The 13,965-nt window shown below is 44.7% G+C and overlaps 1 non-coding gene across 1 annotated transcript; it reads right to left on the bottom strand.

Annotated features, from left to right (window-relative positions):
- Positions 1-8,014: 8,014 nt before the first annotated feature.
- LOC111725686 lies at positions 8,015-8,153 on the bottom strand. The gene has a single exon (XR_002773699.1). It is a non-coding gene; the product is annotated as a U4 spliceosomal RNA (small nuclear RNA).
- Positions 8,154-13,965: the final 5,812 nt, after the last annotated feature.

Genomic DNA, 13,965 nt, shown 5'->3' with positions numbered 1-13,965 from the left:
AAAAAAAAAAAAAAAAGGTAGGCCATGTGCAGTGGCTCATGCCTGTAATCCTAGCACTCCGAGAGACAGGTGGATTGCTTGAACTCACGGGTTCAAGACCAGCCTGAGCCAGAGTGAGACCTTGTCTCTGAAAAAGTGTTGTGGCAGGTGCCTGTAGTCCCAGCTACTTGGGAAGCTGAGGCAAGAGAATCGCTTAAGCTTAAGAGTTTGAGGTTGCTGTGAGCTGTGATGCTATGGCACTCTACTGAGGGTGACAAAGTGAGATTCTGTCCTCAAAAAAACAAAAAAGGTACTGTATTTCCTAGCTCTGCCCACTGAAAATGCCTAGAAACAGGGAGCCTCCCTGGGCATTGGGCACCCCTTGTGGCCACAAATCATGGTTTACAAAGTAGCTATAAATTGTGGTATACAAATACTAATTCCCCCTAATGAAACCAGGGCTCCTTGGAGAAATGGCCGAGTCCAGGTCTAAGGCAGGAAATACACAAAATGAGCTTGGAACATCTTGTCATAACAGAAAATAGAGGAAATAAAATATCAAAAATGACTGATTTGTGACAAAAGGTCTCAGGAGCAAATTTGAAAAGCCTCCCACTATCTAAAAGTGGAAGGCACAATTTGAGTGTCACAATGATAGTAATGGCAATGAATTGAAACATATTAAGTATGTTTAAGTACATGGGTTTCCAGCGATAAAAACAAAAAAAGCCAGCTCACTGGTTAACTTTGAGGAAGGCGAGAGAACAATCTCCTAATTTTGAAAACAGGTAGATATGGGCAAAAAACCAATCTAGCATTTATCTTGCTTTTCCTATGTAATTATATCTCAGGATAGCAAAATAGTGGATGAAGGAGAAGTTTCTCTTTATAGAGGGGTTGTGGCTGATAAATAACAAAGGAATGCTAGAATTGGGACATCCTGGCTTTATAACCCCTGAAAATGCCAGATTTAGACAAAAATTTGCAATGGATGCTAATGTCACAAAAAGGAAACCAACCTGACATGTGACTCCTGATGGAAATATGCAATTCAACCCTTGAACTATTCTCATGTTTTTAACTCTTTATTTTTGGAGCTGGAGTCTCACTCTTGTTGCCCAAGTTAGAGTGCCATGGCATCAGCCTAGCTCACAGCAACCTCAGACTCCTAGGTTCAGGAGACCCTCCTATCTCAGCCTCTCGAGTAGCTGGGACTCCAGGTGCCCTCCACAACACCCAGCTGGTTTTTCTATTTTTAGTAGAGATGGGGTCTCGTTCTTGCTCAGGCTGGTCTTTAACTCCTGAGCTGAAGCAATCCTCTTGCCTCAGCCTCCCAGGGTGCTAGGATTATAGGGGTGAGCCACCGTGCCTGGCCCCTGAGTTATTATTGTCAAGAAAAAGAAAAATTAAACCTAAATCAAATTTAGCCTCTGAATTTCATCACCAATTTACCAGGACTACAGAAGACAGAGAAACATGTCAAACATTACTGTAGGAAAGCAATCTGGAAAAATTCAGGCTGTGGGAAAATTTTCAGAACAAACAACTTGATTTCTTCAACAGCAAACTGCAAAGAAATTACAATAGTCCCTTTTTATCCATGGTTTCAGTTTCTGAGGTTTCTGTTATCCACAATCAATCGTGGTCCAAGAGTAGGTGAGATATTTGGGGGTTATGGGAGAGAGAGAGGGATACAGAGAGATCACATTCACACAATTTTTTATTACAGTATACTGTTATAATTTTTCTACTTTATTATATGTATGTACATACAGGAAAAAATATAGTATGTACGGGTTTGGTGTTATCCAAGGTTTCAGGCATCCACTGGGGGTCTTGGAATGCGTTCCCCATGGATGAGGAAGACATTTTACACATCTTCCTCATAGACATTAACACATTAGAAAAAAATTGTTTATCCTTGGTGCCACAGTATTTTATTAGGTCAAGAGGCAGGTGAGTTATATATGCTTCATGAGGTCCCGAATTCAAAACTAGCATCAGTTAAATACAACTCACATGGCAGTTAATTTATTAAAAGGGAGAAAGAAAGAAAGATGGGAGGTCTATAGATCAAGATCAGGGGACAGAAAACTTATCAGCAAACCTAAGACCTTCTTTGGCACTTGATTAGAATAAACCACACACACACATATATTGGGTGTTGGGGAAATTTGAATGCTGGTTAGATAAGATATTGAGAAATTGTATAATTGTTAAGTGTGATAACAGTATGTATTTTGGTTATTTTTAAAGTCCCTGTCTAAAGATACATACTGAAACACTTTTTTTTTCTTTTTTTTTTTTTTGGAGACAGAGCCTCAAGCTGTTGGCTGGGGTGGAGTGCTGTGTTGTCCTGGGCTTAAGCAATTCTCTTGCCTCAGCCTCCCAAGTAGCTGGGACTACAGGAGCCCGCCACAACACCTGACTATTTTTTGGTTGTAGTTGTCATTGTCGTTTGGCAGAACCAGGCTGGATTCCAACCTGCCAGCTCTGGTGTATACGGTTGGCGCCTTAGCCACTTGAGCTACAGGCGCCAAGCCCATACTGAAACGTTAAAGACAAAACAATATGGTGTCTGAGATTTATTTAAAGTAACCTAGAAGTGGGAATAGGTAGAATTATTGTTGAAACATAATTATCCATGAATTATGAATTGATGGATCATAGATTTGCATGTTTCCATGTGCTTTTCCTGCCCAAGAAAGCCAGGAAATCTAAGAGGTTGTTAAAGTGTCTATTTTTCTCTTTGTAATCTTGCAGGCACTGCCTGTTGTTGGGAGCAAAATCCTGGATTTCCTCAATAGCTTGGAGTTGGAAGGCTGTTATTGGGGCTGTGCTTTCAGCCCAAGTGCTAGGAGAATTGAGCACTTAGTTTCTTAGGTATGCTCTCAAACCTGAATTCAAATTGGCCTCTCTGGGGCCCCTATATCTGGCAATGGCACCACCGTGCTGCCGAGTAAAGACACTGGAAATCTTTCACTCTCCAATCCACTAGCATACTAGCTCCATGGGGGCAGGGGTTGTTATCTGTTTTGTTCACAGTTGTGGTCCTTACTATTTATAACATTGCCTGGCACATAGTAAATGCTCAATAAATATCTCACAAATGAATGACTCCAAGCAATTGCCAAGTCCTATGACTTCGCCTTCTACCTATCACCTTCTGTCATCTTCTGTGCATTTCCATTATTACCTGTGATGGAAGAAAAGAGGAAATATCTTTTTGCCAATTCTCCCATCGAAAAGAAAGTATATGTCCCAACCTCCTGTGAAGCTGGGTGGCCTCTGTGAACCAATAAATATGATAAAAGTGATGTTTTGTTACTCCCCACGGCCAGGAATTGAGAGATTGGCAATTTCCATTTTCTTTCTTAAAACCTCTAGTCTTAAAGCCCAAGAAAGCTGGAAAGGCCCTGAAAATATATGGAGAAGGAGAAGAGCTCAACTGAGCTCATCCTTCCAGCCATTTCTTCCAAGAATCCGTGCATATGAGGGAAGCTGTCTTGAGCTCTTCCAACCACCCCATCCTACCAGCTGAATAACATTGAGTGACTCTAGATAATGCTGTATGGAACAGAAGAATCACCCAGCTGAGCTCTACTCAAATTCCCAATCTACACAATTGTGAGATATAATAAAATTTTGCCATTTTAAGCCATTACACTTTGAGGTGATATGTTAACACAGCAATAAATAACCAGAATGTCCCCTCACTCTAGACCTTATAACTTACTGTCTAGAAAACTGGTTTGTACATTCAGTCTCCCACCCTTCCAGCTACTCTCTACTCAGGTTAGTTTCATAAAGAAACCATGTGAAGCTCCTGCTTTTAAACAAACAAACATCATAACAGAATACACAACCTGTTTAGCTTGGTCTTCTTGGCCTTCCAAGATCTGTCTCTGAACCGAGGTTTCCAAGTTCTCCTCTCCTTCCCTCAAGTCTATGTTCTAGTGAAGTTCAGCTCTTGGCTCATCTCCTGGTCCCCCTATGATTTTGACTTTGTTCATGCTTTCTCTCCTCTTAGAAGGCCCCTCACCTCACATGGGTACATCCACATCCTTCTTGCTTTCCAAAGAGGTCCATGAATGTCAGTCCTTCCAGTGGAAATAATCTCTCTGCCCTGAATTTCCACAGCATTTTACCTGTGGGAACTAATCCTTTCCTATCTTTTTAATATTATGTACGTAATTTAGAAACATGCCTTTAATGTTCCTCATAGACCATGAAGTCCTTGAAGGCAGGATTCACATCTTATTTGCTTCTTTAAACTCACTATCAAAGAACTAGCAAAGAAGCTGGCTCTTGTAGATCTTTAATAAATATCTGTCGAAAATAGATGGAAAAATGAATGAATAGGGCCCTATCTCCTGTCTTTGTGATTATAGCTCAGCAGCAATCACACTGCTGTCATGTACCCTTAAACCACTGATTCAGGTTTCTCATTTGTATGTTGGTGGAAATAAAATAACAATAACAATATTGTTCTTGCCAGGGGTGGGGGACCTGTGGCCTCAAAATCACATGTGACCCTCCCTATTTCCCAGTGCAACTTCTTGACTGTATCCAAACTTCATAGAACATTTAATAAATGTTTTTTAACTTAATAAAAGGATTTGTTTGGTAAAATTTGGAGTTAGTCAAAAGGCTGCACTCAAGGATCTGGAAGGACATATGTGGCCCCAAGACTCCTCCCTTTCTTTCTTTTCTTTTCTTTTTTTTTTTTTTTGAGACAGAGTTTCACTTTGTCGCCCTCAGTAGAGTGCCATGGCGTCACAACTCACAGCAACCTCCAGCTCTTGGGCTTACACGATTCTCTTGCCTCAACCTCCAGAGTAACTGGGACTACAGCCGCCTGTCACAATGCCTGGTTATTTTTTTGCTGCAGTTTGGCTGGGGCTGGTTTGAACCCGCCACCCTCAGTATGGGGCCAGTGCCCTACTCACTGAGCCACAGGCACCGCCCAGACCACCTTTAGTTGTCTTCAGTCCAACCTAACAAAAGGCTGAAAGGCTGAGGTGCCTTTGAGCAGCAGCCCTGTGGTGTCTGGACTCCTGCTCAGGAGAGTGAAAGCTTGCTCACATTGGCTGAAGCAGAGAAGGGAATTCATCAGCCCAGGTGGATTCTGGAAAGTGCCTGGGAAGACACTGTTTGGGACTTGGCCAGATGCATTAGTTTGAACCGTATCCCTGGACCTCAGGTTTTCTTTCTGCATTTCTCAGCTCTGCTCCCTTCTGTCTTCCTCCAGAGGCAGCCTCTTCTAGGTGGTGGCACAGATGATCCCTAGTAGCCTCACACTTACATTCCATTAGCTTAGCAACCCCCCTCTATGGAAAAAAAGTACTTCTCTTTCCCAATATCTAAAGAAAAAAAAATCTAGGGATTACCACTCACTAGACAGACAGGAGGCCTTTTCCCTGAGCCAATCAGGGATGGACTCTCATGATGGCCCAACCCTGCACTGTCTGGAGATCCCAGGAGCTACAGCTGAGCTGGCAGTGTAAGGGTGGAGGGTGCTGTTAGGATGCTGCTGTCACCAGGGAATGAGAATGGAAGCTGCTCAGGGAAGGCAACAGGTCCCAACCCACCCATCCTGAGAGGAGACACCAAGCTCTACGTAAAAAGAGCATTTTCCTAAAGCCAGGCATTAAGTACTTGTTTTTTACTGGACTCTATTTTATGTGGCTAGCACCATAACTACTATGCTACGGGCACCGAGCCTTTTTATTTTATTTTATTTTTTGAGACTGAGTCTCACTATGTTACCCTCGGTAGAGTGCTGTGGCGTCACAGCTCACAGCAACCTCAAACTCTTGGGCTTAAGCGATTCTCTTGCCTCAGCCTCCTGCGTAGCTGGGACTATAGGTGCCCACCACAATGTCCAGCTATTTTTTTGTTGTAGCTGTCATTGTTGTTTAACTGGCCCAGGCTGGGTTTGAGCCCACCAACCCCGGTGTATGTGGCCGGTGCCCTAACCACTGACCTATGGGCACTGAGCCACTGGACCCTTTAAAGAGACCTGTCACAACCAGAGAACAACATTTCCGGGGGTCATAAAAGCTCCACTCCACAGACACCACCCCTCCCCTACCTCTGCCCTTATCTAAACTATCTTTAGTTTGTCTCTGGTTTGCTCTCTCTCACAATCATGCCTTGTTCTCATCTTTCCTGACTCACCATCCCTTTTGGCCTCCATAAGTGTGATATATAAGCGCTATTGACTGGTGCTTCCCCGCCCAACCCCGCATGCACCACCACCATGTCCTTGGGCTGCTAGTGGCTTCCAGGCAGAGAACCTATCTGAACACAAAGAGACCGAACCTTGATGTTACTCTTGAGCCTCCAAAGCCAGCCACACCTGAAGCCAGCTATCCATCTCTTCTGAGTTGAATTATATACCCCCAAAAGATATGGTGGAGTTCTAAACCCCAGTATCTGTGAAAGTGACTTTACTTGAACATAAGGTCTTTGCAGATGTAATCAAGTTACAATGGGGTCATGCTTGATGAGGAGAGGCCCTAATCCAATGTGACTGGTGTCCTTATAAGAAAAGGAGACGGCTCGGCGCCTGTGGCTCAAGTAGCTAAGGCACCAGCCACGTACACCCAAGGTGGCGGGTTCGAATCCAGCCTAGGCCTGCCAAACAACAATGACGGCTGCAACCAAAAAATTAGCCGGGTGTTGTGGCGGGTGCCTGTGGTCCCAGCTACTCGGGAGGCTGAGGCAGGAGACTTGCTTGAGTCCAGGAGTTGGAAGTTGCTGTGAGCTGTGAGGCCACGGCACTCTACCCAGGGGGACAGCTTGAGGCTCTGTCTTTAAAAAAAAAAAAAAGAAAAGGAGACGACACATAGAGACAAGCACATAGGAGAACACTGCGTGACCAAGGAGGCAGAGAATGGAGTCAGGTGTTCACAAGCCCATAAATGCCCAGGATGGCTGGCAACACTCAGAGCTAAGAGGAAAGCACGGAACAGAATCTCCCTGACAGCTGCCAGAAGGAATCAACCTTGCTGTCACCTTGATTTCAGACCTTTAACCTCCAGAGCTGTGAGAGAGTAATTTTCTATAGTTTTAAGCCACACAGGTTTGTGATCATTTGTTATAGCAGCTCTAGCAAATGAATACACTTTCTCACATATTCCCCCTGCCCCCCAGCCCCTGTTTTGTGAGCCAATGAATGTTCTGGTTGCTTAAGCAAAATTATGTTTCTCTTACTTACAGCTAAAGCTCTGAATAATATAGCATGTTACCTCCACTGGGCTAGGCAATGAGCATGCAAAAGACGAATTAGACCCTGTCCCTCCCTTTGAGTCACCCATCCTGTGGCACAAAGCCCAGCACCATCCAATGTTACTGGGGCCAAGACCAGTGAAAAGGACAAAAAGAAACTCAAAGTTATACAGGGATGGCCATGTCTTATCTCCAAATAACGAAAGCATTTATCTCAAGCACAGCTGAGATGACAGTTGAAAATATTACTGGCTTCCCATCTCACAGAAGATAAAGGCCAAACTCCTCACCCTGGCACTGAAGGCTCCAGCCTTTATTTACATCATCATCTTCCACTATATTTGGCTCATTTCTTTCTATCTGCTTTGCTCCAGTCACCTCAGGTTACTAAGTATTTCCCAAAGATACCATATACTTTCAAAAATTGTTACATTTGCTCATAGTAGTTGTCTACGTGGACGCTTTTCCTCCATCTCAAAGTCTTAGCCATCTGTGTCAGTTTCCTGGGGCTGCGTGACACATGACCCACAAACTGGATGGCTTACACCAATAGAAACTGACTCTCTCACAGGCTATAGGCTAGAAGTCTGAAATCAGGGCATCAGCAAGGTCAGGCTCTCTCTGAAAGTTCCAGGGAAGGAGCCCTCCTTGTCTCTTCCCAGCTTCTAATGGCTGCCAACAATCTCTGGCATTCCTTGGCTTGTATCTCTCCAATCTCTGTCTTTGCTGTCACATAACCTCCTCCCTGAATTTTTGTTTGTATCTGTGTCCAAACTTCCTATTTCTCTTTTTTTCCCTTCATTCTCTGTAGAGACTCAAAAATTGCCAATGCTGACTGTGTTTCAAGTTGTCATGGCAGGATATTGAGAAAAAATTTCAATTAGCAATAATTATGCCTTGGATAAAACTCACTGGCCATGATACTGCCACTGCGCAAAGCTCCTTTTCGCTCTTATTATAAGGACACCAGTCACTGATTTAGAGCCCGGTTTAATCCAGTGTGTTCCCCGTCTTAACTTGATTACATTTGCAAAGACCCCTTTTCCAAATAAGGTCACATTCACAAAAACCAGAGGTTAGGACTTAAACTAATTTTTTTAGGGGGAACACAAGTCAGTCCTCAACATCAACCTTCAAATGCCACCTCCTCCAGGGGCCCTTCATCACCTAATTATAGCACGAACGTCTAGCACTCCCAAGCTCTGCTGCAGCCTTATTACCTCTATAGTAAAGATACTTGTGAACTGACTCATTTAGAGCTTGTGACTGACAGGACGAGGAGGCAAACCTGTCTGTAGGGTCTAAAGTCCTTGGTCAGTGGCTATTTGACTCAGCAGAGGATAATCTATAAATGTTTGTCAGTTTGAATTGAACTATTAAGGAGAAGAGATAAGGTGAGGGAGAGAGTAGCTGCATGGTGCCTTCTGAAATGGTTTACAAGCCATTATAAGAAAGAGATAAAATTAAAGGCACCATACTAAGTGAAATGCACTCGTCAGCTTTAGTTCCCCACTTGCAATAGTCCAGTGCAGTGGTTCTCAACCTTCCTAATGCTGTGGCCCTTTAATACAGTTCCTGTGGGTCACAACCCACAGGTTGAGAACTGCTGGTCTAGTGAGTTTTGGTCTCTTGCATCTTCTGGATGAGAGGGCTTTGAAATGCTGTGAGGGGCTGAGAAGAGTCTTTGAGACCCAAGAAGGGTCCTGTCCAGTGGCCATTCTGGCCTTGAGGCTCAAGGATGGTGAAAAATCCTCCCCTGCCTCTGATCCAGTGACAGTCTCCATTCCTAGGCTTGGACTGATGTTGGAAATTCAAACCAAATACATACCAGGAAGATCTTCTGTGTCAGACCCCCCTGAGTGGGCAGTCTGGGTCCCCATTAAGCTTCATGGAAAAGTTCTTGGCCAGGGAACACTGTAGCTGGCCCAGAGCCTGGGCTCACTCCTTCCATGGTCTAAGTGTTTAACAGAAGTAGAGCTGTTGCTGTCTGCCTTGAGACAAGCATGTTAAGAATAACTTTGCAGAGGCTGAGCTTTGCAGGCCTTGTCATCCTGAAATAGCTGAGACATGATCACCCATTACGTTGATGCCTGTCTTTCAGGGAGATACTTGCAGAGATTGGCCCAGGAAAACAGCATTATTGATTCCCGTTCATAAGAATGTTTCAGTGAGACCCCCAAATTAGACTTTGAGGTCCAGGTTCCAATAAGGTTAGGGCTCTTCACTGGTGTTTTGGTGATTCTTGCCAAGTCAGGCAGTTCCCAACATAGGGACTATTTCTAAATTAGGGTCTGGAGAACAACTGACCTACCTATGAAAACTACCAAATAAAAATGAATGGAAAAAGAAATATTAATAATAACCCTTGTGGTCATATCAGATGCTATTTTAGGCATTTCACATATAGGTAGGCACCGCAGTAGATTGTATTATTGTTCCAAATATTCTCTGCACCTCTTTGTGGGAGAATTTTACCTTCCTACCACATTTATATCAAGCTTAGTCCTGGAAATTTGGCCAAGAAAATGTAGACAAAAGAAGCATGTTATTTCTTGAAGGCAAGGCTTAAGGAAGGCTTAAGAGCCATTGCAGGGAGCCACCATCCGCCACTCTTCTCCTGGTATCCTAACATCAGCCATGTTCCAGAAGGGCTGCTCCTCCAGCTGGTCCCAGAGGAGGAGCCAAAGCCAGCCTACCACGGACATGAGAGATAAGCAAGAAATAAATCTTTGCTGTTATAAACGACTGAGGTTTTGGAGTTATTTTTGCAGAGCAACTTAGCCTAAGCTATCATCATTACCCCCGTTTCATAAGTGAGTTAACCAAGGCAGAGATCACATACCTTGGTCAAGGTCATACGACCCAAAAGTGGAAGAACTAGGATCCAAATCCAGGCAGTCTGGCTTCAGAGTCCATGATCTTAACCACTTGACTACATTGCTCAGAAAGTATCTTTGTCATTTTCCTTCAAAACTCCTTTAGCCAGCAGTATCACCATGCATGCTGTTTTTCTTCATTTCCCATAGAAGTAATTAAGAATTATTGGCACATCATTTGCTTCTCCGTGGGTAGAGTAGACCAGGTGGATGGTCTCTATAATAAAATACAACTAGTTATTGCACGAGCCTGATTCATTGGTATGCAAAGCTGGAAACAACTTTATTTTTTCCACACCACAGCCTTGCAGGAATTAACAAACTATTCATCATTGTATTTAAAAACACAGATCCAATCTAATACGAAAACCTCAGTCTCTGGACCATTTGATAGCTGCTCCCTGACCCCAGGCTTCGAAATTTGTAATGGGAAAGAAAGTCATGGTTGGCTTCCTCCTTATTTCTCTAGAGCACTCTTTTTTTTTTTTTTTTTTGAGACAGAGCCTCAAGCTGTCCCCCTGGGTAGAGTGCCATGGCATTACAGCTCACAGCAACCTCCAACTCCTGGGCTCAAGCGAGTCTCCTGCCTCCGCCTCCCAAGTAGCTGGGACCACAGGCGCCCGCCACAACGCCCGGCTATTTTTTGGTTGCAGCCATCATTGTTGTTTGGCAGGTCCGGGCTGGGGATTCGAACCCGCCACCTTAGGTGTACGTGGCTGGCGCCTTAGCCGGTTGAGCTATAGGCGCCGAGCCAAGCACTCTTTTTAAAAAACACTTTTTTGGCATAATTCAGTGGTTTTATTTTTTATTATTTTTCTGGATTGTTTTGGACTATATGAGGGTACGTACGATTAGGTGCCATTATTTGAGTTTGTCAGGTAAACGAGTTGTAACTGAGTCCTTCACTCAGGAGGTGTACCATATACTCATGCATTGTACCCATGAGGTGGGAGCTTACAGAACCCTCTTCCTCTCCGCTTCTGGAATTTAATTGAGTTTTTCTCTCATGAGGGCCTGTGGTTGTTAATCTACTAGTTTCAACCTAGTATTGAGTACATACGATGCTTGATTTTCTATTCTCTCTTCTTTCTTTTTTTTTTTTTTTTTTGAGACAGCCTCACTCTGTTGCCCCAGGCTAGAGTCCCACAGTGTCAGTTTAGCTCACAGCAACCTCAAACTCCTGGGCTCAAGTGATCCTACATTCCTCAGCCTCCCAAGTAGCTACAGGTACCCGACACAAAGCCCAGATAAATTTTTCTATTTTTAGTAGAGAGGAGGGGGTCTCGCTCTTGCTCAGGCTGGTCTTGAACTCCTGAGCTCAAGTGATCCTCCCACCTCAGCCTCCCAAGAGTACTAAGATTATAAGTGTGAGCCACCTCTCCCCACCTGATTTTTCATTCTTGAGATACTTTACTTAGGGGAATGTTCTCCAAATAATTCCAGGTAAATACAAAATATGCTCATTATCCCTGATCACGAGATAAAAGCCAACCAAACCACGTTGAGACTTCATCTCACCCCAGTAGGGACCGCGCTCTAGGGTCCTCTTCCACCTCTGCCACTCACCCGACTGTCCCAGGCACTTGTAAAATGGGAGGGACACGGAGAGGTAGGAAAATTCTTCCTTGGCTTTAATGCCCTCTGGGTATAGCAGGTGGTCAAATGCTGGTTTTTTGTGACAAGGAGCCCTCCTTGTGTTGGAGTCCCCAGAAAGTCTCCTACTGGAGCACCCCAGGGCACCCCTTTCTGGCTCAGACAAAGCACTCTCTTGGCTAACAACTTCTGACCTGCCCTCCTCCCCTCCACCTTCTGGATTCAGCCTCTTTCTCCTGGCAGAAAGCACTTTCACATGTAGTCCTTTTTTAGTTAAGCAGCTCTATTGAGATATATAAATAAACTGCACCTACCCCAAGTGCACTATTTGATAAGTTTTGACTTTTGGAGAGGTTTATGCACCAGGATCAAGATAATGAATCTTGCATCACCCTCCAAAGTTTCCTTATGGCCCTTAGTAATTCCCATCTCCTGTCAGTCCCCTGTTCTCAGGCATCTCTGCTTTCTGGCCCATGAATTGGTCTGGTTTTATATAAACAGCATCTTGGAGTATGTACTCTTTTTTTTTTTTTTTTTTGGTCTGGCTTCTCTCATTCAGCATAATTTTTTTTAGATTCATCATGGGGTCCTTTTGCAAGATAACATAACCTCGGCCACCTTCCATGGGTGCACAAAGCCCATGGGAAAGTCTGCTCACCCGTGACCTGCCACACAACGAATGCAAGTGCAGCCCGTTCCCTGGCAGCTGCCCTGGGCTGTTCCACCGTCATTTCCCAGGCATGGCAGGCTCCAGGGCACACAGGCCTGGTTCTCCAAGCACCTGAAGATCTGCTCTGCTGGCCTGAGGACAGGAAAGGCGCAGCACCTGCCCTGGCATCCTATCCTTCTCTTCTCTAGTGTCCAGTGGCTAGAGCTCTGAGAGGCTTCAGACAGGCTTTGCGGATCACTCCCAAACGTTCTGCACAGGTTGGGAGCCATCTGTTTTTGAGATGTTACCTTGGATAGACTGCTGTGGTATCATAGCTCATAGCAACCTCTAACCTTGGATAGACTGTTACCTTGGATAGACTGTTGTGGTATCATAAGTAGACACTCTGTTACCTTGGATAGACTGCTGTGGTATCATAGCTCATAGCAACCTCTAACTCTTGGGCTCAAGTGATCCCCTTGCCTCAGCCTCCCACATAGCTGGGATTAAAGGTGACTGCCATGATGCCAAGCTAGTTTTTCTATTTTTAGTAGAAACAGGGTCTCAGTCTTGCTCTGGCTGGTCTTGAATGCCTGAGCTCAGGTGATCCACCCACCTCAGCCTCTGAGAGTGCTAGGATTACAGGTGTGAGCCACCGTGCCCAGCCTAGAGCTGTTATTTAGATTATGAGGGCACCTAATATCCCATATTCTCAGCTGAAATGGAGACAACAGGAACATTTGCATGTTATAGTCCTCTGTCTGATAACTCAGAGGTTAGAAATGTTACTAACTCTGATGCTTCGAGTTGCACGAGTAACCTCAGCATCTGAGACTTCACCAGCTTATGAGGTCATGCTGCCACTTAATGTCTAAATCACCAGAGCCCCAGAGCCCAGAGTGCAGCCTCCCTGCCCATACTTTCACCAGGCGCTCCTCTGCAAGTTTTCTAGGACACCAGCAGAAATGCCCACAAAAGCTACCAATCTGCACAGATCCCCACTTCCCTCATCAGCCCCTCGATTCTTGGTCACTGCCTCATGCTCTTCTATCCAAGGACTCCTCCTCAGTCTACAGACACTCCCTTCAGTGCAGCTTCCCTCCAAGTGTGGGAATGTACCCCTCCCTCATGCATCCCCAGCAAGGCTGGGGCCAACATTAATACTTAAGGAGACTTCCCTGAAAGCCTGGAGGTGATAGGCCAGCACAGAGCACTTTCACAGAGGTTCTTTTCTTGGGGTTGCCAGATTTTAACAAATAAAAAGCATAGACTTCCCAATTAAATTTGAATTTCAGATAAACTACAAATAATTTTCTAGTACAAATATGTCCTAGGGCTCGGCGCTTGTGGCTCAAGTGGCTAAGGCGCCAGCACATATACCTGAGCTAGTGGGTTCGAATCCAGCCTGGACCCACCAAACAACAATGATGGCTGTGTGAGGACCAGATCAGCTCCATTTTGTTGTTTCCAAATAAGTTCTGTTCCTGGGCCCTGGCCTGCAGGGCCCACCTTGTAACCCTCCCCATTCCATTCCTAGTTGCTTAAACCATACCCGCAGGGCCCACCCTGCAACCTTTCTCATTCCTTTCATAGTTACTCAACCAAATAGTACCACCCTGGGCAACAGAGCAATAA

This window comes from Otolemur garnettii, unplaced genomic scaffold (genome assembly GCF_000181295.1).
Source record: "Otolemur garnettii isolate 467f Iridium unplaced genomic scaffold, OtoGar3 scaffold00046, whole genome shotgun sequence".
Classification (NCBI taxonomy): Eukaryota; Metazoa; Chordata; class Mammalia; order Primates; family Galagidae; genus Otolemur; species Otolemur garnettii.
This window is presented reverse-complemented; position numbering and strand designations above follow the sequence as displayed.